Below are 26,418 nucleotides of genomic sequence, written 5' to 3'. Positions count from 1 at the left end.
ACTTGTGATATGCACCAGCTGCTCATATGACTATCCACTTTATTATCATTGATATATGTTGTGAAAAGCTTTTTTTTGCAGCAGGAGTAGAGTGCAAGTTGTAATAATATATAGTTAAATGGGCCATCAGTTAATCGTGGCAGCCACTTATTTGGAACAACTCTTAAAGTACAAAAAGATTTGAGAAAATAGACAGGATACCCTTCATTTATTTGGGACAGTACACCACTTACTTGGGACACCAGACTGTTGCTGAAGAGTTTCTAGGGTCAGTCACATTGCACTTGTGTGACCGTTAGACACTATACTGTGCCTAGAGTGAACAGTTTTTAAATAGCATCAGTCACGTGTGTTTGTGTTCAAAAAGCAGTGATTGTTTTTGTCACCGATAGTTGATGAGAAAAAAGCAATAAGGCAATTCAGAAATGTTTTGCTCACTGCGGTTTCCCCCGGGATAAATAAAGTATGACTATGACTATGCTTCAAGCATTCAGGCTTGGAGCTCCCAGAAAATGAAACATTTTCCCTACTTCAACAAGTTAGGAACATTGAAGAATTTGAAGGTATTGACAATCATCTTGAATGTTAAAATGAAAATGAAGATTTGGAGGATGCAATCATTGAAAGCATTGTACAAAGGCACGTGTGTATGTATAAAACCATAAGACAATAAAATACAGGAGCAGACAACCATTAAATGCTCTTTATATGACAAGTGGTTGATTCTGGAAATCATTCTTCCTTTGAACCCTCTCCAGCTTTAGCAGATCCCAACATTGCTCACCAGTGCTTTATAAAGTCTGAACAGCACATCCTTGCTTTTATATAGTAGACCTCTTGAAATGAATGCTAAAATATTTCATTTGTCTTCCTCAGCACAGACTTGTATTTTCTCTCCATTTATAAAATAGTCAACCCTTTCCTTTCTTCTACCACACTTCCCGACACTGTATTCCATCTGCCACTTCTTGCCCATTCCACTAATCTGTCTAAGTCCTTCTGTAGCCTCTCTATTTCCTCAAAATGACCTGCCCCTCCACCTATATTGAGACTTTGCAATGAAGCCATCACTTCCATTATCCAAATCATTGACACATAACATAAAAAGAATTAGTCCCAACACAGACTCCTGTGGAACACCACTAATCAACGGCAGCCAACCAGAAAAGGCTCCCTTTATTCCTCCTGCCACTCAGCCACTGCTTTATCCATACTAAAACTTTCCATGTAATACCCCGGACTAGTAGCTTGTTAAGCAGCCTCAGGTGTGGCACCTTGTCAAAGGCCTTCTGAAAATCCAAGTACACAACATCAATCGATTCTCCTTTGTCTATCCTGCTTGTTATTTCTTCAAAGAATTCCAACAGATTTGTCAGTCAAGATTTTCCCTTGAGAAAACAATGCTAACTATGGCTTATTTTATCATGTGCCTCCAAGTGCCCTAAAACCATATTCTTAGCAATTGACTCCAACATCTCCCCAACCACTGAGGTCAGGCTAACTGTCCTATAATTTCATTTTTTCCCCTCTCTCCCTTCTTGACGAGTGGAATGACATTTGCAATTTTCCAGTCTTTCGGAACCTTTCCATGATCTGGTGATTCTTGAAAGATCATTACTAATACCTGTGCAATGTCTTCAGACCTCTTTCAGAACTCTGGGATGTACACCATCTGGGCCAGGTGACTTATCTACTATCAGATCTTTCAGTTTCCCAAGAACCTTCTCCCCAATGATGGTAACTTCACACACTTCATGACCCCTGACACCTAGACCTTCCACCATACTGTTAGTGTCTTCCATAGTGAAGACTGATGCAAACCACTTATTCAGTTCATCCACCAATTCCTTACCCCCTATCCCATTACTACCTCTAGCATCATTTTCCAGCAGTCTGATATCCACTCCTGTCTCTTTTACACTTTATGTATCTGAAGAATCTTTTGGTATCCTCTTTAATATTATTGGCTAGCTTACTTTTATATTCCATCTTTACCTTCTTAATGATTTTTTAGTTGCCTTCTGTTGGTATTTAAAAGCTTTCCAATCCTCTAACCTCCCACTAATTTTTGCTCTACTATATGCCCTCTCTTTGGTTTTTATGTTGGTTTTGATTTCCCTTGTTAGCCATGTCATCTTGCCTTTAGAATACCTCTTCCTCCTTCTTCCTTCCTCCTTGGGATGTATATATCCTGTGCCTTCCGAATTGCTTCCAGAAATTCTAGCCATTGTGTCTCTGCTGTCATCCTTGCCAGTGTCCTTTTCCAATCAATTCCGACCAACTCCTCTCACATGGCTCTGTAATCCCCTTTATGCCACTGTAATACTGATACATTTGAGTTTAGCTTCTCCTTCTCAAATTTCAGGGTGAATTTAATCATGTTATCATCATTTTCCCCTTGGAGTCTTATACCTTGAGTTCGCTAATCAATTCCAGTTAATTGCAAAACACCAAATCCAAAATAGCTGATCGCCTCATGGACTCAACCACAAGTTGCTTTAAAAAGCCATTTTGTAGTTATTTTAGTAATCCCCTCTCTTGGGATCCAGGACCAACCTAATTTTCCCAATCTACCTGAGGACTGGGAGAAATTCAGAGTTCAGCAGAGGAGGACAAAGGGCTTAAAAGGGGAAAAAAGATTATGAGAGAAGACTGGCAGGGAACATAAAAACTGACTGTAAAAGCTTTTATAGATATGTAAAAGGAAAAGACTGGTAAAGACAAATGTAGGTCCCCTACAGACAGAAACAAGTGAATTGATTATGGGGAGCAAGGACATGGCAGACCAATTGAATACTTACTTTGGTTCTGTCTTCACTAAGGAGGACATAAATAATCTTCCAGAAATAGTAAGGGACAGAGGGTCCTGTGAGATGGAGGAACTGAGCAAAATACATGTTAGTAGGGAAGTGGTGTTAGGTAAATTGAAGGGATTAAAGGCAGATAAATCCCCAGGGCCAGATGGTCTGCATCCCAGAGTGCTTAAGGAAGTAGCCCAAGAAATAGTGGATGCATTAGTGATAGTTTTTCAAAACTCGTTAGATTCCGGACTAGTTCCTGAGGATTGGAGGGTGGCTAATGTAACCCCACTTTTTAAAAAAAGAGGGAGAATTATAGACCGGTTAGCCTAACGTCGGTGGTGGGGAAACTGCTGGAGTCAGTTATCAAAGATGTGATAACAGCACATTTGGAAAGCGGTGAAATCATCGGACAAAGTCAGCATGGATTTGTGAAAGGAAAATCATGTCTGACGAATCTCATAGAATTTTTTGAGGGTGTGACTAGTAGAGTGGATAGGGGAGAACCAGTGGATGTGGTATACTTGGATTTTCAAAAGGCTTTTGACAAGGTCCCACACAGGAGATTAGTGTGCAAACTTAAAGCACACGGTATTGGGGGTAAGGTATTGATGTGGATAGATAATTGGTTAGCAGACAGAAAGCAAAGAGTGGGAATAAACGGGACCTTTTCAGAATGGCAGGCAGTGACTAGTGGGGTACCGCAAGGCTCAGTGCTGGGACCCCAGTTGTTTACAATATATATTAATGACTTGGATGAGGGAATTAAATGCAGCATCTCCAAGTTTGCGGATGACACGAAGCTAGGCGGCAGTGTTAGCTGTGAGAAGGATGCTAAGAGGATTCAGGGTGACTTGGATAGGTTGGGTGAGTGGGCAAATTCATGGCAGATGCAATTTAATGTGGATAAATGTGAAGTTATCCACTTTGGTGGCAAAAATAGGAAAACAGATTATTATCTGAATGGTGGCCGATTAGGAAAAGGGGAGGTGCAACGAGACCTGGGTGTCATTATACACCAGTCATTGAAAGTGGGCACGCAGGTACAGCAGGCGGTGAAAAAGGCAAATGGTATGCTGGCACTTATAGCGAGAGGATTCGAGTACAGGAGCAGGGAGGTACTACTGCAGTTGTCCAAGGCCTTGGTGAGACCACACCTGGAGTATTGTGTGCAGTTTTGGTCCCCTAATCTGAGGAAAGACATCCTTGCCATAGAGGGAGTACAAAGAAGGTCCACCAGACTGATTCCTGGGATGGCAGGACTTTCATATGAAGAAAGACTGGATGAACTAGGCTTGTACTCATTGGAATTTAGAAGATTGAGGGAGGATCTGATTGAAACGTATAAAATCCTAAAGGGATTGGACAGGCTAGATGCAGGAAGATTGTTCCCGATGTTGGGGAAGTCCAGAACGAGGGGTCACAGTTTGAGGATAAGGGGGAAGCCTTTTAAGACTGAGATTAGGAAAAACTTCTTCACACAGAGAGTGGTGAATCTGTGGAATTCTCTGCCACAGAAAACAGTTGAGGCCAGTTCATTGGCTATATTTAAGAGGGGGTTAGATATGGCCCTTGTGGCTACGGGGATCAGGGGGTATGGGGGGAAGGCTGGTGCAGGCTTCTGAGTTGGATGATCAGCCATGATCATAATAAATGGCGGTGCAGGCTCAAAGGGCCGAATGGCCTACTCCTGCACCTATTTTCTATGTTTCTATGTTTCTATTGAAATCCCCCAAGACTATTGTAACATTACCCTTTTGGCATGCATTTTCTACTTCCCATTGTAATTTGTAAACCACATCCTTAATACTGTTAGTGTCTGTATATGACTCCCATTAGGACCTTTTTATCTTGCAGTTCGTTAGCCCTATCCACATTGATCCAACACCTTCCGACCCCATGTCACCTCTTTCTAATGATTTAATTTCATTTTTTGCCAACAGAGCCATACTGCCACCTTCTCCTTCCTGCCTATCCTTTCAAAACCATGTGTATCCTTGGACATTAAGCTCCCAGCTATAATTTTCTTTCAGCCACGATTCAATGATGCCTACAACATCATACCTGCCAATCTGTTGTTGTGCTTCAAGTTCATCGACCATTTTCTGTGTACCACAAGCATTCAAATATGACACCCTTAGTCCTTTATTCACTCTTTTTAATTTTGTCTGCCTTTTACGTTGCAACTAATCCTGTTAACTGTAATTTTACCCAGTCATCAGCCTCTCCTTGTTAGGAGTCTCACTACACATTACCTCTGTTTCTAAACCAACCACCTCATCTTCAGCACTATCACTCCAGTTCCCATCCCTCTGACAAATTGGTTTAAACCCACCAGAACAACTCTAGCCAACCTACCTGCAACAATATTGGACCCCCTCGGGTTCAGGTGTAACCTGTTACTTTTGCACAAGTCATACCTTCCCCAGAAGAGAAGCCAATGATTCATAAATCTGAACCCCTGCCCCATACCAGTTCCTCAGCCACGTATTCACCTGCCAAATCATCCTATTCTTACCCTCACTGGCATGTGGCACAGGCAGAAACCCAGAGATTACTGGAGGCCCTGTTTCTCAGTTTCTACCTAGCTCCCAAAAATCTCTCTGCTGGACCTCCTCACCTTGTCATTGGTGCAGTATGTACCAAGACTTCTGGCTGCTCACCCTCGTCCTTAAGAATGCCATGGATACAATTTGAGACATCCCTGATCCTGGCACCACACAGGCAACATATCATCCAAATGTCTCCATTGCGCCCACAGAATCTCATCCCTGTTCCTCTGACTGAGGAATCTCCTATCAACACTGCAGTCTTCTTCACCTCTCTGCTCTTCCGAGCCCCAGCACCAGACTCGGTGCCAGAGACCCGGTCACTGTGGCTCCCCAGGTAGGTCACCCCCTCAATAGTATCTAAAGTTGTATACTTATTATTGAGGGGAATGGCCACAGATGTACTCTGCACTGGTTGTGTATTTCACCCCTCCTCCTGACAGACACCCAGTTGCCTGTCTCCTGTAACCTAGGGGTAACTACCTCCCTTTCTATCACCTCCTCATTCTCCCATATGACTTGAAGGCCATCGAGCTGCAGCTCCAGTTCCTTAATACATTCTTTTAGGAGCTTCAGCTCAGAGCACCTGGTACAGATGTGTTTATCTGGGAGCATGGACATCTCCCAGACTTCCCACATCTCTCAGACAGCACAAAACACTGCCCCTGGAGCCATTCTCACTATACTGTGCACTAATAGATCAGGAATGAACAAATAAGAACATAGAGAGAGTAATGACAAATAAACTCTTCTCGGCTTCTGGCCAGCTACAAGCATTGATTATAGCCAGCATTTCGATGACAAACACTGCCATCTTCAAGAAGATGGCAGAGTTTGTCATTGAAATGTCAGTTATTATCAATTCCTGTACCTGGCTTGAAGCCCGATATGAGTTTATTCATCATAAATGACGGGAAAGCGCTAAATCCATTTTCACAGAAAGAGTAACTTACAAGACAATCTACCTCACCCAAAACTGATCTCGCCTAAGCCCGATGAGCCAAAGACACTCTAAAGACTAGCACATTCACAGGAATGGCCATTAAAGAATTGCCGCTTTGCTTGCATCTGTGCTATTTTTATTGGCTCTTTCCAATGAATCCCTCCTGCTGATTGGTCGCTCCTCAACTCAGAGAATCTGCTGCAAAACACTGCCTCTAAAATCTCGCTCGCCAACCTGATTAAAAAGTAGCTCTTTTCATGAACCATTGGTGTGGATTGTCCAACTCAACTATATATATATATATGTAGTGCAATAAGAGAGGTGATGTTCATGGGTTCATTGTCTGTTCAGAAATCTGCAGGTGGAGGTGAAGAAGCTGTTCCTAAAACAATGTGCATCTTCAGGCTTCTATACTTCCTCCCCGCTGGTAGTAACGAGAAGAGCGACTGTCTAGGGCAGTGGTGGGGAGGTTCTTAATAATGAACGTTGTCATTTGGTGGCATCACCCTTTGATGTCCTCGATGGTAAAATTTTTCATCTGATAGTACTTTTTCATCTGCTCATGGTGGCCTCCAAGTTTTTGCTAGACAGCCATAACTGGGAGGTCTTGACCTTTAGAGGTTTCACAGTCTTTGAGTCATGCCTTCACGAGGGGTGCCAATTTACTGTTGATGTGTAGTGACAGCAGATTGCTGTACTTCATCACTGTGGTTCTCCTGCGGCTGTGCCATTGCCAAATGTTGCAAAGTTCTTACTAACCGTTCAGTTTCCTGGCAGCCATCAGCCTGCTCAACTTTTCTCTCCTGAACAGACCTGTGTGCAGCATCAGGCTGAGACTGAAGCAAAAGGAATGCTGAAAACCGATCAGGCCAAGCAGTCCTGTCATGGACCATCCCAAGACCGGCTGCGAAAGAAGGAGGCTTGGGCAAGGGGTCAGCGACCCCATCCTGTTAAATCCCAATGCTACAGAAACGCCAACGGAAGCTCTATAAAGACTTCATCCCTGGGAGAGGAAGGATCTGCTTAGGAGATGGGCTGCACCTGGAGAGAAGATGAAAGAATGGCCCTGGACTGAGGACCCTTGAGATGCTGTCAGTGGCCTGCATCCCAGTACGGTCATTGGCTTAAGAAGCGGCAGCAAGCCAGGCCGCATCTGTATGAAAAGAAATAACAGTAAATTTTCAGGTTGAAGAATCTGCATCAATACTATTAAAGGGTCTTTAACCTGACATGTTAACTCTTTTTCTCCTTCTAAAGATACAGGTGGATAAGCTGAATGTTTCCACTGCTTTTGTTTTCATTTTAAGTATCCAGTTACTTAATTTGTTCTTGACTTAGCTTCCTTGCCTCCTCTCTTTTAAAGTTCAGCTTGATTTGTCACATGTACATTGAAACATACAGTGAAATGGGTCATTCTGTGTCAGTGATAAACACAATTCAAGTATGTGCTGGGGGCAGTCGGTTAGCGTCACCATGCTTCCGGCATCAACATAGCATGCCCACAACTTGCTAACTTTACCCACTACATCTTTGGAATGTGGGAGGAAACAGGAGCATCTGGAAAGAAATACAAGTGATCTTGGGGAGTACATACAAATTCCACACAGACAGCAACAGGAATTATACCCCAATTGCAGAATTCTGGGTTTGTAAATTTACTTTATACTTTATTGTCGCCAAACGATTGATACTAGAACGTACAATCATCACAGCCATATTTGATTCTGCGCTTTGTGTTCCCTGGAGTACAAATCAATAGTAAATATTAAAAATTTAAATTATAAATCATAAATAGAAAATAGAAAAGAGAAAGTAAGGTAGTGCAAAAAACCAAGAAGCAGGTCCGGATATTTGTAGGGTATGGCCCAGATTCGGGTCAGGATCCGTTCAGCAGTCTTATCACAGTTGGAAAGAAGCTGTTCCCAAATCTGGCCGTGCGAGTCTTCAAGCTCTTGAGCCTTGTCCCAGAGAGAAGAGGGACGAAAAGTGTTTTGGCCGGGTGGGTCGTGTCCTTGATTATACTGGCAGTGCTGCTCCAACAGCGTGGGGTGTAAAGTGAGTCCAAGGACGGAAGATTGGTTTGTGTTTTTAAATTTTAAGCTAACCACTACGTTACTGCTATCCTGCTTAAATAAAGAAACAACATTATCTACCCTTCGATATACTGTCTAACAATGATGCAAATATCTCAGCCAGGGCTCCTGCAATTTATTCTTTAACCTTTCACATTGTTCTTGGGTATATACACGGTCAAGCCCTGGAGATTTGCGTACCTTTAAGATATTGTTGTAGGGGAAAGAATAGTGAATCAGAATCAGAATCAGGTTTAATATCACCGACATTTATCATGAAATTTGTTAGCTTTGCGGTAGCAGTACAATGCAAACATGATAATAGAGAGAGAAAAAAAGTGAATTACAGTATATAATATATACAATATATATATATATACATACACACATATACATATAAAATAGTTAAATTAAATAAATTGCGCAAAAAAATAGAAATAAAAAGTAGTGAGGTAGTGTTCATGGATTCAATGTCCATTCAGAAATCACATGGCAGAGGGGAAGAAGCTGTTCCTGAATCATTGAGTGTGTGTCTTCAGGTTTCTGTACCTCCTTCCTGATGGTAACAATGGGCAGAGGGCATGTCCTGGGGATGAGGGTTCTTAATGATGGATGCCACCTTTCTGAGTACCGCTCCTTGAAGAGGCTCTGGACACTACGAGGAGTGGTGCCTCCAAAAGAGGGCTAATAATGAGCAAGTAGGGATGTGGCTTGTGTTAATATGGTGACAGGGAATCACAGATAAAAATGGAGACATGGCATGCAGTAGCAACGACATTCAAGTTTCAGGAACTTCACTAATTGAGTTTAAGTTCAAGTTTAATTGTCATTCAACCACACATGAATACAGACAAATGAAAAAGCATTACTCTGGGGCCAAGGTGCAAAAAACAGTACCGACAGTCACACACAAGGCACATACAGCACATATAAAATAGCAGTAAAATACAGTCACACTAAAAAATAGTCCAAGACCGTGAGTCCATGAACGTTGCAGCAGTCTGCAGTTGAACACAATAGGGGTTGTCTTCTGCCAAGCAAACACTGGGGGCAGCACTGACTCCAGCTTGGATTCCGCACCACACCACCTCCAGTGGAGCGCATGGACTCTGATGCGTCTCTGCTGGGCTGCTATAAGCAGGCAACACTTTGACATAAGGCCTGGGCCTCACTATAACTGAGGCCATGCAGCTCCTCCCCCAACCACCAATCAACCGGCGAATCGGACTTGCAGCATTCCATTTTAAAAATGCCCAACAGGATCTTGCGATCACAAGAAAAGCAACTAAGAGGATCAGTCGTTGTTAGACTGCACATTTCCTTCGTGCACTGACTCCTCCGACACCTCTCTGACACAGACAGTGCAATCCGCACCAAGTCCAGCAGTTTCTCCACCAATGAGCAACTCGCTGATGGGGTAGACCTACAATATTTTAAGTTCTTAATGCCCAGCAGGTTCTTGTGATCATTTAAAAAGACAGTAACACCTTTGGCTGACCCTTTAGAAGCTGTTGCAATCGAACGTGTCACCATCTTACTGGAGGGATGAGGAAGGTTTGATGGCTCTAGGCCTGTACTCACTAGAGTTTAGAAGAATGAGGGGGTATTCATTGAAACCTGGAAGAAGAAGAGGAACAACTGGAGAAATTTCTGAAATGCCCAGTTTGCTGCTGCTGCTACTGTGCGATCGAAAATTTCCGGAAGGAAGCCCCCAAAATCCCTGGCTTTGCCTGTTGCTGGCGACCGAGGCTGAGGTTGAAGCGTTCGGCAGAGAAGGTGCTTGGTGCTCGGTGTCGGAGGGCTGATCGGAGCTCGAAGTTCTCGGACAACTCAGAGTCGAACTGTGGTCAGGCATGGCAGGGAGAGTTTTGTTCCTTCTCCTTTCTGTGTGAGATGTGGGACTTTCGAGAGACTTTGAACTTTTTTACTGTGCCATGGCCTGTCCTTCATCAAGTTATGGCATTGTTGCATTGTTGTAACTATATGTTATAATTATGTGGTTTTGTTAGTTTTTTCAGTCTTGGTCTGTCCTGTGTTTCTGTGATATCACACCAGAGGAATATTGTATCATTTCTTAATGCATGCATTACTAAATGAAAATAAAAGAGGACTGCGTGTCCTCATAATCTAATCTAATCTAATATTGAAAGGCCTATAAAGAGTGGATGTGGAGAGGATGCTTCATATAGTCAGGGAGTCTAGGACCAAAGTACACAGCCTCAGAGTAGAAGGATGTCCCTTTAGAATGGAGATGCAGAGGGATTTCTTTAGCCAGAGGGTAGTGAATCTATGGAATTCATCACGACAAATGGCTGTGGAAGCCTAGGTCAATAGGTTCTTCATTAGTCATGGTATTTAAGATCACAGGGAGATAGCAGGAGAATGGAGTTGAGAGGGAATATATATCAGCCATGATGGAATAATAGAGCAAGATCAATGGACTATTGCTTTATTCTGCAGCTGTAACTTACAGTCTTATGGTTCAATTATGTAACAGCATGCACCCATTGTTGTAATAGAAAATAGGATTCGCTGTTAGACCTGCGGATAATCATTTTACTCTGTAATCAGGACTGGCCTGGTTACTTAATTAAGTCTTCCTGTGGCCACCATTCTGATATCAAGATGTTGTTTAAATGATAATCACATCAAATAAAATGTAAAAGTTGCGCCAAATTCAGCTTTGACTAGTCTCTTGGTGTGTACCAGTTTTTCAAAGAAACAGCCCAATATTTTGAACACCATCATCTGCAAGATCTTCCCACTTACTTCACCCAGTTCCAAAGTTTTCATGCACTTCTCCATGGTAAAAAGAGAGGAGAAATATTCATTGAGGGCCTTACTATCTCCTGTGGCTTCACCCTTTGGTCTTTGAGGGGCCCTCTTCTCCCTTCATATACTTATAAAATCTCTTTGGGGGAAGGGAAGGAGGAGGGGCACCGGGGGAAGTGATAACAACACGATGAGAAGAGGTAAGAGACCAGAGTGGGGAAGATGTCAGGGTTAGAAATGCAATGCCAGAGATGCAGTGAGGGCAGATTCAACTGTAGCACTGAAGAGAGAGCTGAATAAGGATCTGAAAAGAAACCGTATCTACAAGGTTGGTCAAATCTCCCTAGAACATCAAAGACTGAGGGAGATCTGACAGGTTTTCAGAATTTATTGATAGTTAATCAGGAGCATGGAATGATAGTATAGTAGTTAGGACAGCACTTTACAGTACCAGTGACCCAGGCTCAACTCGCACCACTGCCTGTAAGGAGTTTGTATGCTCTCCCCAGGGCAGTAGATGTGCTGCTGCTTATCTGGAACAATTTCAGTCTGTTGGTCAGGAAGTCCAGCATCTAGTTTCAGAATAGCAACACCCTTCACACTTCAGTTCCCATAGCAACACCTTTTGGTAGCTGTAAGAACATAGCTTAACCCTTCAAGTGCTGGTATCAGAGATCACGCCCACACAGAAACCAATAACGCCATTTTCTGCAGAGCTACACAGCAAACCCCTTCTGTCCTGAAGAAGGGTCTCAGTCCGAAATGTCGAGTGTTTATTTTCATAGGTGCTGCCTGCCCTGCCGACTTCCTCCAGTATTTTGTGGGTGAACCCACATAAGCTGCTCTGTGACTCAGATTCAGATTAAAAATTTATTTATCACACGCACACTGAAACACAGAGTGAATGTGGTCATTTGTGCTAACAACCAACACACCCAAGGGTGTGCTGGGGGCAGTCCACAAGCGTTCTGGCACCAACATAGCACGCCCACGATGTTCAACCGAGCAACACAAGACAACAGCAACAAAGCAAGCCTTTTTCCCACACCTCCCACCCACCCATTCCAGCGCCAACATAGAATGCCACCCTACCTGGCAGAACGACGCGAGACACAAGTGACAGAACAGTAACAGCAGAACAAGCTGTGTTCTTCCCTGTACGGTTGTCTAACCCCAGCACTCGTGTCTTCAGCCTCCAGACTCCAATGGACTCATCCATTCACAGACATTAGGCCTTTGACTTTATCAAATTCATCCACAATCCCAGGACAAATATTTTTCTAAAGAGAAGTTTTACAGTATTCTTGAAAATGCGTCCCATCATTGTCCTCCTGCTACTAAACAGGCAAACAGAATGCTGCTACATACCTCATCTGAGTGGAAGGCATCTCTGATGTTCTAACACTGAAGATTATGGTGACAAAAGGGCTTCACCTGCAGATGAGCTTTCTATGCTCACTTTGACCATGAAAACAGAGAAGAGGCTTCACAAACTCCCACAGCCCCCCAATCAGCCTGTGATTTCAGTCTAAGGCTGACGTGAGAGTGTCCTTCAGGAGGGTGAGCCCGCAGAAAGCATCCAGCCCAGGAGGGGTATCTGGCCAGGTACTAAAGAACTACGCTGATCAATTGGCTGGAGTATTCACTGAGATCTTTAACTTGTCACTTCTGCAGTCTGAGACACCCACCTGCTTCAAACAGGCTTCAGTTATACCGGTGCCTAAGAAGAGCGTGGTAACCTGCCTTAATGACTATCACCCACAGTGATGAAGTGTTCTGAAAAATTGGTGATGAAACATATCAACTCCTGCTGAAAAAGTGATTTGGATCCACTCCAATTTGTCACCCAGGTCCAAAGAAAATGCAAATTCATTGGCTCTTCACTCAACCCTGGACAGCATAGGAACTCTTTCAGGATGCTTTTTATTGACTTCAGCTCGGCACTCAGTACTATCCTCCCCTCAAAACTGATCAATCAGCTTCAAGACCTTGGCCTCGATACCTCCTAGTGCAATTGGATCCTTGATTTGCTCACTTGAAGACCCTAGTCAGTTCAGATTGGCAAAAGCATCTCCTCCACCATCTCCATCAGCACATGTGCACCGCAAGGCTGTGAGCTTAGCCCCCTGCTCTACCCGCTTTACACTTAGGATGGTGTGGCTAAACACAGCTTATTTAAGTTTGCTGTTGACCCCACTGCCATTCACTGAATCAAACATGATGACAATTTACCATATAGGAGGGAGATTGAAAATCTGGCTGAGTGGTGCTACAACAACGACCTCTTACTCTATACAACTCATCCTCTTGACTGCAATTTAACCCTCTCATCAAGGGGATGTGACAACGAAATCATTGTTCAAAGTTCAAAGTAAATTTATTATCATAATACACTGATGTCACCATATACAACCCTGAGATTCATTTTCTTACAGACATTCTCAATCAATCCAATAACCCTAATAGAATCAATGAAAGACCACGCCCAGCAGGGTGGCAACAAACTGTACAAATACAAAAAGAAAGATAAAAATAAATAATACTACTAATAATAATAATAAATAAATAGGCGATAAATATAAAAAACATGAGATAAACAGTCCTTGAAAATGAGTCCATAGGTTGTGGGAACAGTTCAGTGATGGGACCAGTGAAGCTATTCCCTCTGGTGCGAGAGCCTGATGGTTGAGGGGTAATAATTGTTCCTGAACCTGATGGTGTGAGTCCTGAGACCCCTGTAACTTTTTCCTGATGGCAGTAGTGAGAAGAGACCATGACCTGTGTGGCGATGGTCTTTAATGATGGATACTGCTTTCCTGTGTAGGTGTGCTCAATCATGATGGCTTTACCCATGATGGACTGGGCCTTATCCACTACTTTTTGTCGGATTTTTCGTTCAAGGACATCAGTATATCCATACCAAGCTGTGATGCAGCCAGTCAATATACTCTCCACCACACATCTATAGAAATTTGTCAAAGGCTGCATCACTGTCTGGTGTAGAGGGGCTACTGCACAGGACCGAAAGAGGCTGCAGAGGGTTGTAAATCAAGTCAGCTCCATCTTGGGTACTAGCCTACAAAGTACCCAGGACATCTTCAGGGAGCGGTGTCTCAGAAAGGCAGCGTCCATTATTAAGGACCTCCAGCACCCAGGGCATGACCTTTTCTCACTGTTACCATCAGGTAGGAGATACAGAAGCCTGAAGGCACACATTCAGCGATTCAGGAACAGCTTCTTCCCCTCTGCCATCTGATTCCTAAGTGGACATTGAGTCTTTATACACTTCCCCACTTTTTTTAAATATACTGTACAGTATTTCTGATTTTTTGCACTTTTTAAAAATCTATTCAATATAGGTCTACTGTAATTGATTTACTTGTTTATTTATTCTTTTTATTTTATTCATTCTTATTTTTTTTCTCTGCTAGATTATGTATTGCATTGAACTGTTGTTGCTAAGTTAACAAATTTCACGTCACATGCCGGTGATAGTAAACCTGATTCTGATTCTGAAGTTTTAGATGTCATGCTGAATATTTACAAACTTTAAAGGAAGTAAATGCACTGGTGCGCTTTCTTTTTAATTACACTTATGTGCTGGGCCTAGGGTAAGTCATCTGAAATGATAACAACAATGAATTTAAAGTTGCTGACCCTCTCTACCTCTGATCCTCCGATGAGGACTGGCTCATGGACCTCCAATTTCCTCCTCCTAAAGTCAATAATCAGCTCCTTGCTTTTCTGACATTGAGTGAGAGTTTGTTGTTGTAGCAAGGGTGTAATGTTGAGGCTTTATAAAGCACTGGTGAGGCCTCACTTGGAGTATTGTGAGAAGTTCTGGGCCCCTCATTTTAGATAGGATGTGCTAAAACTAGAGAGGGTTCAAAGGAAGTTCACAAAAATGATTCCAGGACTGAATGGCTTGTCATATGAAGAGCGTTTGATGGCTCTGGGCCTGTATTCACTGGAATTCAGAAGAATGAGGGGTCACCTCATTGAAATCTATCAAATGATGAAAGACCTTGTTAGACTGGATGTAGAGAGGATGTCTCCTATGGTGGAAGAGTCTAGGACCAGTCTCAGAATAGAGTGACATCCTTTTAGAATGGAGATAAGGAGAAATTTCTTTAGCCAGAGAGCGGTGTACCTGTGGAATTGAATGCCACAGGTGGCTGTGGAGGCCAAGTCTTCGTACGTATTTAAGGCAAAGGTTGATAGATTCTTGTTTCGTCAGGGCATGAAGAGAAATGAGAGAAGGCAAGAGATTTAGGCTGAGAGGAAAATTAGTTCAGGCATGATGAAATGGCAGTGCAGACTCGATGGGCCAAATGGCCTAATTCTGCTCCTATATCTTATGGTCTTATGGTCTTCCTGCGGTCAGAAGGGTGAAGTAGGTTCAGTCATGAAAACACTGTGTGACTTTCAACTACAGTTATTATTTATATTCAAAATTCAAAGTAAATTTATTGTCAATGTACATATATGCCACCACATACAACTATGAGATTCATTTTCTTGCAGGCATTTCACAGTAGATACAAAGAAACACAATAGATTCAATGAAAATCTATGACAAAGGAAGACTGACAAACAACCAATACGCAAAAGAACACAATTAGTCAAATACAAAAAAAACAAATAATAATAATGATAATTATAAAGTAATAATTCATCATTATAATTACCTTGGAGGATGTACAAAGGTAGTGTAGCAGTTAGAACAATGCTATTACTGTTCGAGGCACTGGAATTTGGAGTTCAATTCCAGCGTCCTCTGTAAGGAGTTTGTATTGTTCTTCCTATGATCACGTGGGTTTCCTCCGGGTGCCCTGGTTTCCTCCCACATTCCAAAGACATGACAGTTAGTAAGTTAATTGGTCATTGTGAATTACCCTGCAATTAGGGTTAAATAGATGGGTAGTGACTCGTTGGTCAGGAGAAGCCTGTTCCATGCTGTATCTATAAGTAGATAGATGGATAGATACAGTACTATACAAAAGTCTTAGGCACATGTACAGTAGATAGATAGCAAGGTGCCTAAAACTTTGCACAGTACTGTATTTGTCAATGTGGATCGGTGAGCAAGTTTGTAAGTCGGGTGGGAGGAAAGGATGTTGGGAATGATGAGGGTGGAGTGCCCTGGGATGGGTGTGGCACAGGAGTTCCAGGGCAAGGGCGTGGCACAGGTGCAGACACACCCAGCCCTGAGGCACCAGGTAAGGTCATTTGATTCCAAACAAAAGGTTTATTAATCATTACAGAATGTTTCCCTGGTGTTTCCCACTCCCTCACCTCTCCCTCACCTCTCCCTTCTCCTTTTCCCAACCGTGATTCCCCTCTCCCTGCCCCCTTCCCACTCTCAGTCTACAATAGAGACCCATATCAGAATCAGGTTTATCATCACTCACATGTCATGAAATTTGTTTTTTTTGCGGCAGCAGTACAGTAAAATAGATAAAATCACCAGTGTACTATGCAAAATGTCTTAGGCACCCTAGCTATATATGTGACTTTTGCACAGTACTGGAGATAGATAGATAGATAGAAAAATAATATTGAGAACATGAGTTGTAAATTCCTTGAAAGTGAGTTCATAGGTTGCGGAACCAGTTCAGCGTTATGTGTCAAACTGTTCGAGTACTGAGTTGGAGCCTGTATCATTGCCAAAACACACTGCAAGGCAATTTCTAGAGCCATCCTGCAGCATTGCAACAACTTTACAGGTATGCAGAGAGAGGGACATTTTACAGTGATTAAAAAAAAGCATTGAGCAAAGCAATAAAATAATGGGATCGTAACAGGGACATTAATCAATAATCCAAAGTAACTCCCACTGAACTGACATCATGAGCTGACTGGTTTTGTAAATATCACAGATAATCTTATTTATTTAGAGACACAGCGTGGAAAAGGCCCTTCTGTCCCAACAGGCTGTGCGGCTCAGCAGCCCATTCGTTTAACCCTAACCTAATCACAGGACTATTTACAATGACCAATTGCAAGGATGTTGCCGGGTCTGGAAGACCGAATTTATAAAGAAAGATTGAATAGGTTAGGACTTTATTCTTGGAATGTGGAAGATTAAGAGGAGATTTGATAGAGGTATACAAAATTATGAGGGGTATAGATAAGGGCAAATGCAAACAGGCTTTTTTCACAAAGGTTGAGTGATACTACAACCAGAGGTCATGGGTTAAGGGTGAAAGGTGAAAAGGTTAAGGGGAACAAGATGGGGTACTTCTTCACTCAAGAGGATGGTGAGAGTGTAGAATGAGTTGCTAGCATGAGTGGCGCAGATGAGCTCAATTTCAACATTTGAGCGAAGTCTGGATAGTTACATGGGTGCTAGGGGTATGGAGGGCTATGGTCCCAGTGCAAGTCATTGGGAGTAAGGAGTTTAAATGGTTCAGCACAGACTAGATACTGAAGGGCCTGTTTCTATGCTGTATTTACTATGACTCCATGGCTCTTTGACCTAGTAACCCGTACGTCTTTGAAATGTTGTGGTTGGGGAAGACAGGAGCACTCAGAGGAAACCCACAAGCACACGGGATGAATGTACAAACTTCCTTACAGAGGATGCTGGGATTGAACTTCGAACCCCGATGCCCCAAGCAGCAATAACATCAGGCTAACCACTACACTACCGTAACACCCTCTGAAATCTAAATACATGAACTACACTCAAATAACAAACATGGGCATTGGAATAAATGTTTGAAAAGCAAGAGGATTAAACAGAGATAAAAAAGTAAAGATAAGATTTAAAAACTAAAGATTAGCTTTAGTTTTCAAACAGTGAAATGTAAGATGAAGGGTCTCGACTGTTTATCCACGTCCACAGATGTTGCCGGACCAACTGAGTTTCTTCAGTATTTTGTTCGTGTCATACTGCCAAATGTGTCATTTGTGTCAATGATTAACACACTCTTTGGATTGTGCTCAGTATTGCAAGGCATGCCAAATACCTTCTTCTGTGCTGTCAACCTGCTAACACCACAACAGCATTAAATCTTCTTCAAACCTTTTCTAAAATATTTAAGAAATGCTGGGCTATGGGCTTCCTAGATGTTACTACTGATAGTATCCAAGTATCTCATCTAACTAGTCAGTCATCTGACTAAATTGTAGATATAAACAATAAGTAGGCCACTTAACCAGAGCTGTTAATTAATTACAGAGTTATAGTATTACAGCAAATATAGATCTGCTGCTGATGTTGGAATCGAAATAATATTTCCCACTAAGGCATGCAAGCCAAACACAATCCTCTCCCTCCCCCATGAGAAATCAGTTAAAAGAATGGAACACAAAGTTCAAAGTAAAAAATATTATTACAGTACATAGATGTCACAGCATACAACCTGAGAATCTCTTTCTGCAAGCATATTTAGCAAATCTATAGGACAGTAACTGTAAATAGGATTAATGGACATCAAACTGTGCAAATTCAGATATAAATAAATACCAATAAATAACAAGCCTGAAATAACAAGAAAAAAAAAGAGTCCTTAAATGAGTGTAGTTATTTCCTTTTGTTCAAGAGCCTGATAGTTGAGGGATGGTAACTGTTCTTCAACTTGGTGTGCAAGGCTCTTATGCCTTCTACCTGATGGCAGCTGCGAGAAAAGAACATGGCCTGTGAGGAGAGGATCTTTGACGATGGGTGCCGCTTTTCTGTGGCAACGTTTCACGTAGATGTGCTCAATGGCTGGGAGGGTTTTACCCGTGATGTACACACACGAAGTGCTGGAGGAACTCAGCAGGTCAGGCTGCATCTATGGAGAGGGATGAACAGTTGACATTTCAGGCCGAGGCCCTTCATCAGGACTGGAAAACAAGGGGGCAGAAGCCAGGATAAAGTGGGGGGAGGGGATGGAGTACAAACTGGCAGGTGGTAGGTGAGAGTCAGGTGAGGGAGAAAGTAGGTAGGTGGGTGGAGAATGAATTAAAAAGCTGAGAAGTGATAGGTTGAAGAGGTAAAGGGCTGAAGATAAAGGAACCTAATAGGACAGGAGAGTGGACCATGGGAGAAAAGCAAGGAGCAGGGTTACCAGAGAGAGATGATGGCAGGTGAGTAGGAGAGAAGTGGTGAGAAGGGAGTCAAAATGGGGAATGAAAAAAAGGAGAATGGGGACAGGTGGAAAAATTACCAGAAGTTAGATAAATCATTGTTCATGCCATCAGGTTGGAGGCTACTCAGTCTGAATATGAGGCGTTGCACCTTCAACCCCATCCATATCATAGCTTCATCGTGATTGTAGAGGAGGCGATAGATTGACATGTCAGAATGGGAATGGGAAGTCAAATTGAAATGGGTGGCCGCAGAGTGATCCTGCCTTTTGCGGTTGTCAGAGTGAAGATGCTCCACAAGGCGGTCTTCAAATCTAAGTTGGGTCTCCCTGATGTAGAGAAGGCCAAACAGGGAGTACCGAATACAGTAGATGACCCTGACAGACCCGCAGGTGAAATGTCACCTCACCTGGAAGGACTATTCAGGTCTGAATAGTTGTGAGAGAGGAGGTGTAGAGGCAGGTGTAGCACTTGGCCAGCTTGCAGGGATAACAACAGGAGACTGTTTATTCCTCTCCATAGATGCTGCCTGATCTGCTGAGTTTTCCAGCATTTTGTGTATGTTGCTCTCAATTTCCCACATCTGCAGAATCTCTAGTGTTTAAGATGCCTTTCATTATGAGTTTGTCCCATCCACTGTTGAACCATTTATATTCATGTTATTCTGCAGATGTACAGTAGAGGGCACCCTAACAAGCTGCATCAATGCAGTGGAAGCTGCATTTGGGTGGACATGAAGGCTCTACAACAGGCAACACTGCCCAGCGCATCACTTGCATCAACCGACTCGTCACCAAGGACCTATATAGAGAAAGGTGACAGAAAAGGGCCATTAACATCATGAAGGATCCCACCCACCCTGCTCATGGACTGTTTGTCTCACTCCCATCAGGAAGGAGGCTAAGTAGCATCCATGCCTGGATCACCAGACTCAAAAACAGTTACTTTCACCAAGCAGTGAGGCTGATCAACACCTCCACCCATCAACCCACCCCTCCACAACCCCAACCACTACTACTTTATCATTTCCTGTCAGTCGCCTTATGTACAGACACTCCTGTGCCTAGAATCACTTTATGGACATACAATAGATTGAAGTACATAATCTTATGTATTTATATTTATTGTTTTTTTATTATTGTTGTGTTTTTATCTTATTGTGCTTTTTTGTGCTGCATCGGATCCGGAGTAACAATTACGTTGCTCTCTTGCCACTTCGGTACAGAAAATGACATTAAAGAACAGTGAATTGTGAACGCCATATCATGTAGACATCAAAGTGTGGGATTAATCAAATCTCACAAAAGACCATGCCAGAATGGATATAAGTATCAGCAGTATTACCTTCAGATCTGTGTTGCTTTCAGAAAAATTATTTTAAAATCAGTTTTGTCCCCTTTCTATACTCAGCTCAGCACATCACAGAAAGCCGTTCTCTCTGCTTGCAGGTTAGGTGGCTTAGTAGACTGTTTATTCCTCTCTATAGATGATGTCTGACCTGCTGAATTCCTTCTGCATTTTCTGTGTTTTGCTCAAGATTTCCAGCTTCTACAGATAAACAAACGGTGTCTCTGGAAGGAGGAAATAAATCAAGGAAGGGTATTGTACCTTTTCAGTATTCTGCTCTCGGCATGTTTTGGATTTCAAATTTTAATTGATTTAAGTATTTTTCATAAATATTATCCTTGAAGCACTCATCATATCCTGTGCTGTGAGACAGTGGTTGAACATAGAAATGGAACATTACAGCACAGTACAGGCCCTTTGGCCTATGATGTTGTGCTGACCTTTTAACCTGCTCTAAGATCAACCTAACTCTTCCTTCATACATCATTCATTTGTATTGTGCTGTGTTGTATGATGTGGGTGATCATGGACTTTCCATGACCACAATTGTTCTTGACAAATTTATCTACAGAACTGGTATGCTTTCCCAGCCATTATCAATACTCTTCAGGGATTGTCTACCTGGTGTCAGTGGTCGCATAACCAGAACTTGTGATATGCACCAGCTGCTCAGATGACCATCCATCACCTGCGCCCGTGGCTTCGCATGACCCTGATTGGGAGGCTAAGCAGATGCTACATCTTGCCCAAGGGTGACCGGTAGGTCAGTGGAGGGAAGGAGTGCCTTACACCTCCTTTGGGGGAGATGTGTCTCCACCCCACCACACATGCAAAACTACTGTACTTGAGAGAGAGAAGAATCTGCTCATCTATATTAAATAGGAAATGGCTTTTAACAAAATAAAACTTATTCATAATAAAATATTATTTGCAAGATAAACTATTTAATTCCTTTTCATTGTTTAAATATATATAGTCAATACTTTCCATCCTGTCCTATTACATTTCTACACATCTTCACTGCTGACACTCATGTAGTCCCCTGGGGTGGTATACTAGCTGCTACAGTAACTAAGGGGCTTATTCTCTCCACCCGACTCCTCCCTCTCCAGTAGGGGAAGAACTGTACGATCTGCTCCCTCCCCATATACTTAAGCAGGATCTCCATCTGTAGGGATCACGTCCAATACATCCAACTTGTCAAGGCCCCTCTGGGTCGTGATAATTGATTTCCACAATGGGCAGGACCCACAATCAAACTGGTGATCAACACCTTCTGCTTCTCAATGCATCAGAATGTCTACACCTACGGTACTGAGCAAAAATCTTTGGCACATGCAGAAAAAAAATCTGTTAAGCGAAAATGATTTCAAAATAAGGAAATGAGAAGTTTCTAAATATCAGAAGATTTACTATAAAGAGCAGTAAGACACTAAATCAAATCGATATTTGGTGTGGCCACCTTTGGTGCGTCAGTTCTCTTAGGTACACTGTCGTGCAGTTTTATAAGAAAATCAGCTGGTCGGTTGTTCCAAGCATCTTGGAGAACTTGCACAGTACTGTATAAACTCAGTGGCCACTTTATTAGGTACACCTGCTTGTAAATCCAAACATTTTACTTATTTATCTATTGACCTACCTCATGGAGTAGGCCCTTCCAGCCCTTCGAGCCACATTGCCCAGCAATTCCCTAATTTTACCCTAGCTTAATCACAGGACAACTTACAATGACCAATTAACCTATCAACCGGTACGTCTTTTGCACCCGACGCAAACCCACGTGACCATGGGCAGGACGTAAAAACTCCTCGCAGGCAGCAGCGAGAATTGATCCCGGGTGGCCTGTACTGTGAAAAGGGTTGTGTTGACTACTATGCTAACATGTCGCCCCAGAAATCTGATCAGCCAATCATCTGTCAGAAACTCAATGCGTAAAAGCATGCAGACATGGTCAAGAAGTTCAGCTGTTGTTCAGACCAAACCTCAGAATGGGGAAGAAATGTGATCTACTGCAGATCTACTGTGATCTAAATGTGATCTACTGTGATCTAAAGCATGCAGACATGGTCAAGAGGTTCAGCTGTTGTTCAGACCAAGCATCAGAACGGGGAAGAAATGTGATTACTGTGGAGTGGTTGTTGGAGACAGACAGGTTGTTTTGAGTATCTCAGAAACTGCTGATCTCCTGGGATTTTTACGTACAACAGGCTTTAGAATTTACAGAGAATGGTGTGAAAAGCAAAAAAAGAACATCCAGCGAGCAGCAGCTCTGTGGGTGAAAACGTTTTGTTAATGAGAGAGGTCAGAGGAGAATGGCCAGACTGGTTCAAACTAACAGGAAATAACCACATGTTAAACACTGGTGTGTGGAAGAGCACTTTTGAATGCACAACACGTCAAACCTTGAAGTAGATGGGTTGCAGCAGAAGACCACAAACACACTCTCAGTGGCTACTTTATTAGGTACAGAAGACAACTAATAAAGTGACTACTCAGTATAATTTTGTGATGCTCTCACTGTTGGATTCCATCCAAAACAAAGATATTAAGAAATGTATTCACCTTAACTTTACCCAAAATTTATCAGTACAGCTTACTAAAGCAGCTTTAATCTCTTCCGGCACTTGTGTTTCTAATCACAAAGTCTTTAACGAAAATACTGGCTACTCGTTACTGGTTATATCACGTCAGTTTGTAAAGTGAGGGAACAACTGTACTTGTTTAAAGATAACATCGGTTCTCTTTTCCTTTCCTGCACTTTAACTAGTGGTAGAGAATTGGAATCAGAATCAGGTTTAACTATCACTGGGGAGTGGACTTCTACACTCCATCCACCAGAAAAAGCCGGATCTTCCGGAGGCTACCTATTTTAATTCCACTTCCCATTCCAACATGTCAGTCCACGGCCTCCTCTACTGTTGCAATGAGGCCAGTCTCAGGTTGGAGGAGCAACACCATATATTCCATCTGGGTAGCCTCCAACCTGATGGCATAAGCATGCCCTCCCTCTCCTTTGCCTAGGGATAATAAACGGGAGAAATGCCAGTCAGACCATGCCTCAGTTGTAGCACAGACCAGGCCTCATGCCGCAGGGTCTCCTGCTGTAGCTGCCCAGGGGAGCAGATGTCGGAGGCAGTGTCCTTGCTGGGTTAGATGCTGGACCCTCCAGTGTTCGCTCGGTGGAAGACAGGCTGGATTCCGTTTGTCAGCAGTTGCACTCTTTTTTAGCACGTGTTGATCAGATGCTGCAGGGTTGCTGACAACAGCCATGCACCGCCAATCTACAGAACATGATTCATGGGGATTTGGGCTCTATTATTTTTTGTGTGACTGTCTGCTTACTCTTGCCTTATATGTGATATATGTGCCCTGTGCTGTGTATGACTGTTGGTACTGTGTTTTACACCTTGGCCCCGGAGGAATGCTGTTTCGTTTGGATGTGTCGAAGGGTGTTCATGTATGGTGGAATGACAATTCAAAGAAACTCTGAAGAAAGATAAGCAGCACACACAAAATGCTAAAGGAATTCAGCAGGTCAGGCAGAATCTATGGAGAAGAGTACATAGTCGACGTTTCTGGTCAAGACTCCTGATGAAGGGTCTCGGCCCATAACGTCGACTGCTTACCCTTTTCCGTAGATGGCTGCCTGACCTGTTGAGTTCCTCCAGCGTTCTATGTGTTTGCTTCGATTTCCAGCATCAGCAGATTTTGTGTTGGAAGAAAAGTAGTTGTTTTTCCTTTCCCTAGGGGAAAAATTGAATGAAATATTCTATACTGGAGAGCACACGTTTAGTGTGAGAGGAGGTAAGTTCAAACAAGATGTGGTGAGTGCATGGAATTGCTGTCTGGGGTGGTGGAAGAGCCAGATACTTCAGGGACCTTTAAGAAATGTTTAGATAGGCACATGAATGCCAGGGAAATAGAAGCATATGGACATTGTGATGGGATTTGTTTCATTGACCATTTGATTATTAATTTAACTGTTGTTGCTGTTGTTCCTTTCCACGCTTTGTGGTGCATCGGGCAGCAACCTTGCCATTTCTTTCGTACTTCTCTGCTTTTTGCGAGGCTGAATTGCTAGCTCGACACTCAACCCAGCACTGATCGAAAGCATGCAAGGAGCCGGCCGGTTTCGAACCCAGGACCACTCGCCTCGAAGTCCAGTGTGGATGCCTCTACACCACCAGCTGGCTACCAATTGGATTGGTTCAGCACCATATTTGAGCTGAAGGGCCTTTCCTGTGCTGCGCTGTTTTATGTTCTGTGACTATATGAATTCAGTGAGTTCCCGTTAATTAGGCAATCAGTTCACCCGGGTGGCTACTTGTTTGTGGTAACCCTTAAAGAACAAAAACTAATAGAGAAAATAGCCTGAATTTCCTTTATTTATTTGGGACACAATGCCACTTAATTGAGGCTGGAGACCGTTGCCGAACAGTTTCTAACTTAAATCAGACACCTACACTTACGTTGCCATCAGACACCACACCATGCTTGAAGTGAACAATTTTTAAATAGTATCAGTTGCATATGTTTGTGTTCAAAATCACTGAGATTTGTCACGTTGGTGAGAAGTAAGCAGTAAGACAATTCAGAACTGTTTTGATCACCGCGCTTTCAAGCATTCAGTCTTGCAGATGTCAGAAATGGCCAGGAGTGAAAATGAAACAATTTCACTACTTCAACAAGTTAGGCACTACGAAAAATTTGTTACAATGAAAATTAATGTTTGGGGGATGCAATCGTCAGTGACATAGTTTGCCAATGGAGTACCAGTGTCCTACTCACTCTACCTGCCTTCACTGTTGGTGATGAAAAGCTGTCAGTAGTGCCATCTTTCAAATATCTGGGGAGCATTCTCTCTGAGGATAGCGGCATTGACAACGACATCCAGAGCCACATTAAACAGGCATCAGCTGCCTTTGGGAGACTTCGGCATAGAGTCTTTCAGAACAGGAGCCTTCGTCCCTCCACAAAGGTCACCGTATACCAAGCGGTCTATGTAACTACCCTCCTTTATAGCTGTGAAGCTTGGGTAACCTACAGCCGTCACATCAAGTCCTTGGAGAGCTTCCACATAAGCTGCCTCCAGCGCATCCTGGGAATTACCTGGCGTGAGCGGATGCCTCACACTGAAATACTTGTAAAGACCAACTGCAGGAGTATTGAGGCCATGATCACCCAGCGTCAGCTGCAGTGGCTGGGGCACGTGATAAGGATGCCCCCATGTCGGCTACTCTGCAGAGTGTTATACGGCCAGCTACATCATGGTTGACGCTCAGCTGGAGGGCCGAAGAAGCGCTATAAGGATCAGAGGAAGAATGCTTTAAGGAAGTGCAAGATCAGATCTGAGGTCCTGGAGGATGTTGCTGCTGACCGTACCACTTGGTGACAGCTGTGTAGGGACGGGGTTCATATTCTGGAGATGGAAAGAACAACCAGAAGACAGCAGAAGAGAGCCAGGAGAAATGCAGCCATGGTTGCCACCACTACCACATATACACGTCCCACCTGCAACAGAGCTTGTGGGTCCAGGATAGGACTGTATAGTCATCAAAGATCTCACCGTTAAAGGAGTGGGTGTCGTCATCAGATTTCAATGGACAACCGAAGAGGAGGAGTATAAAGACAGTCCATTATCCACACTAGGTGCCTTCACTGATTTTATTCATTTACAGTCAATCGAAAGAGCACGGCAGCGCACACAGGATCATTTCCTCTGTTGATAACTATTAGAAACTAATGTAATCAGGTGACCCTCAAATATCATTTTTTATTTTTAAAATGCACTTATTTATTCACCTTGGTAATGCTAAAATAGCTGCCTGTGCCTTTAAGAGAAAATAGTGACACCACTTTAT

At 43.0% G+C, this 26,418-nt stretch overlaps 1 protein-coding gene across 1 annotated transcript in view; it reads right to left on the bottom strand.

Annotated features, from left to right (window-relative positions):
* rab27b (RAB27B, member RAS oncogene family) overlaps positions 1–26,418 on the bottom strand; it is a 186,266-nt gene that overhangs the window by 139,108 nt on the left and 20,740 nt on the right. The gene's annotated exons all lie outside the window — the stretch shown is intronic.

The sequence above is a fragment of the Mobula birostris genome, chromosome 3 (genome assembly GCF_030028105.1).
Source record: "Mobula birostris isolate sMobBir1 chromosome 3, sMobBir1.hap1, whole genome shotgun sequence".
Classification (NCBI taxonomy): Eukaryota; Metazoa; Chordata; class Chondrichthyes; order Myliobatiformes; family Myliobatidae; genus Mobula; species Mobula birostris.
This window is presented reverse-complemented; position numbering and strand designations above follow the sequence as displayed.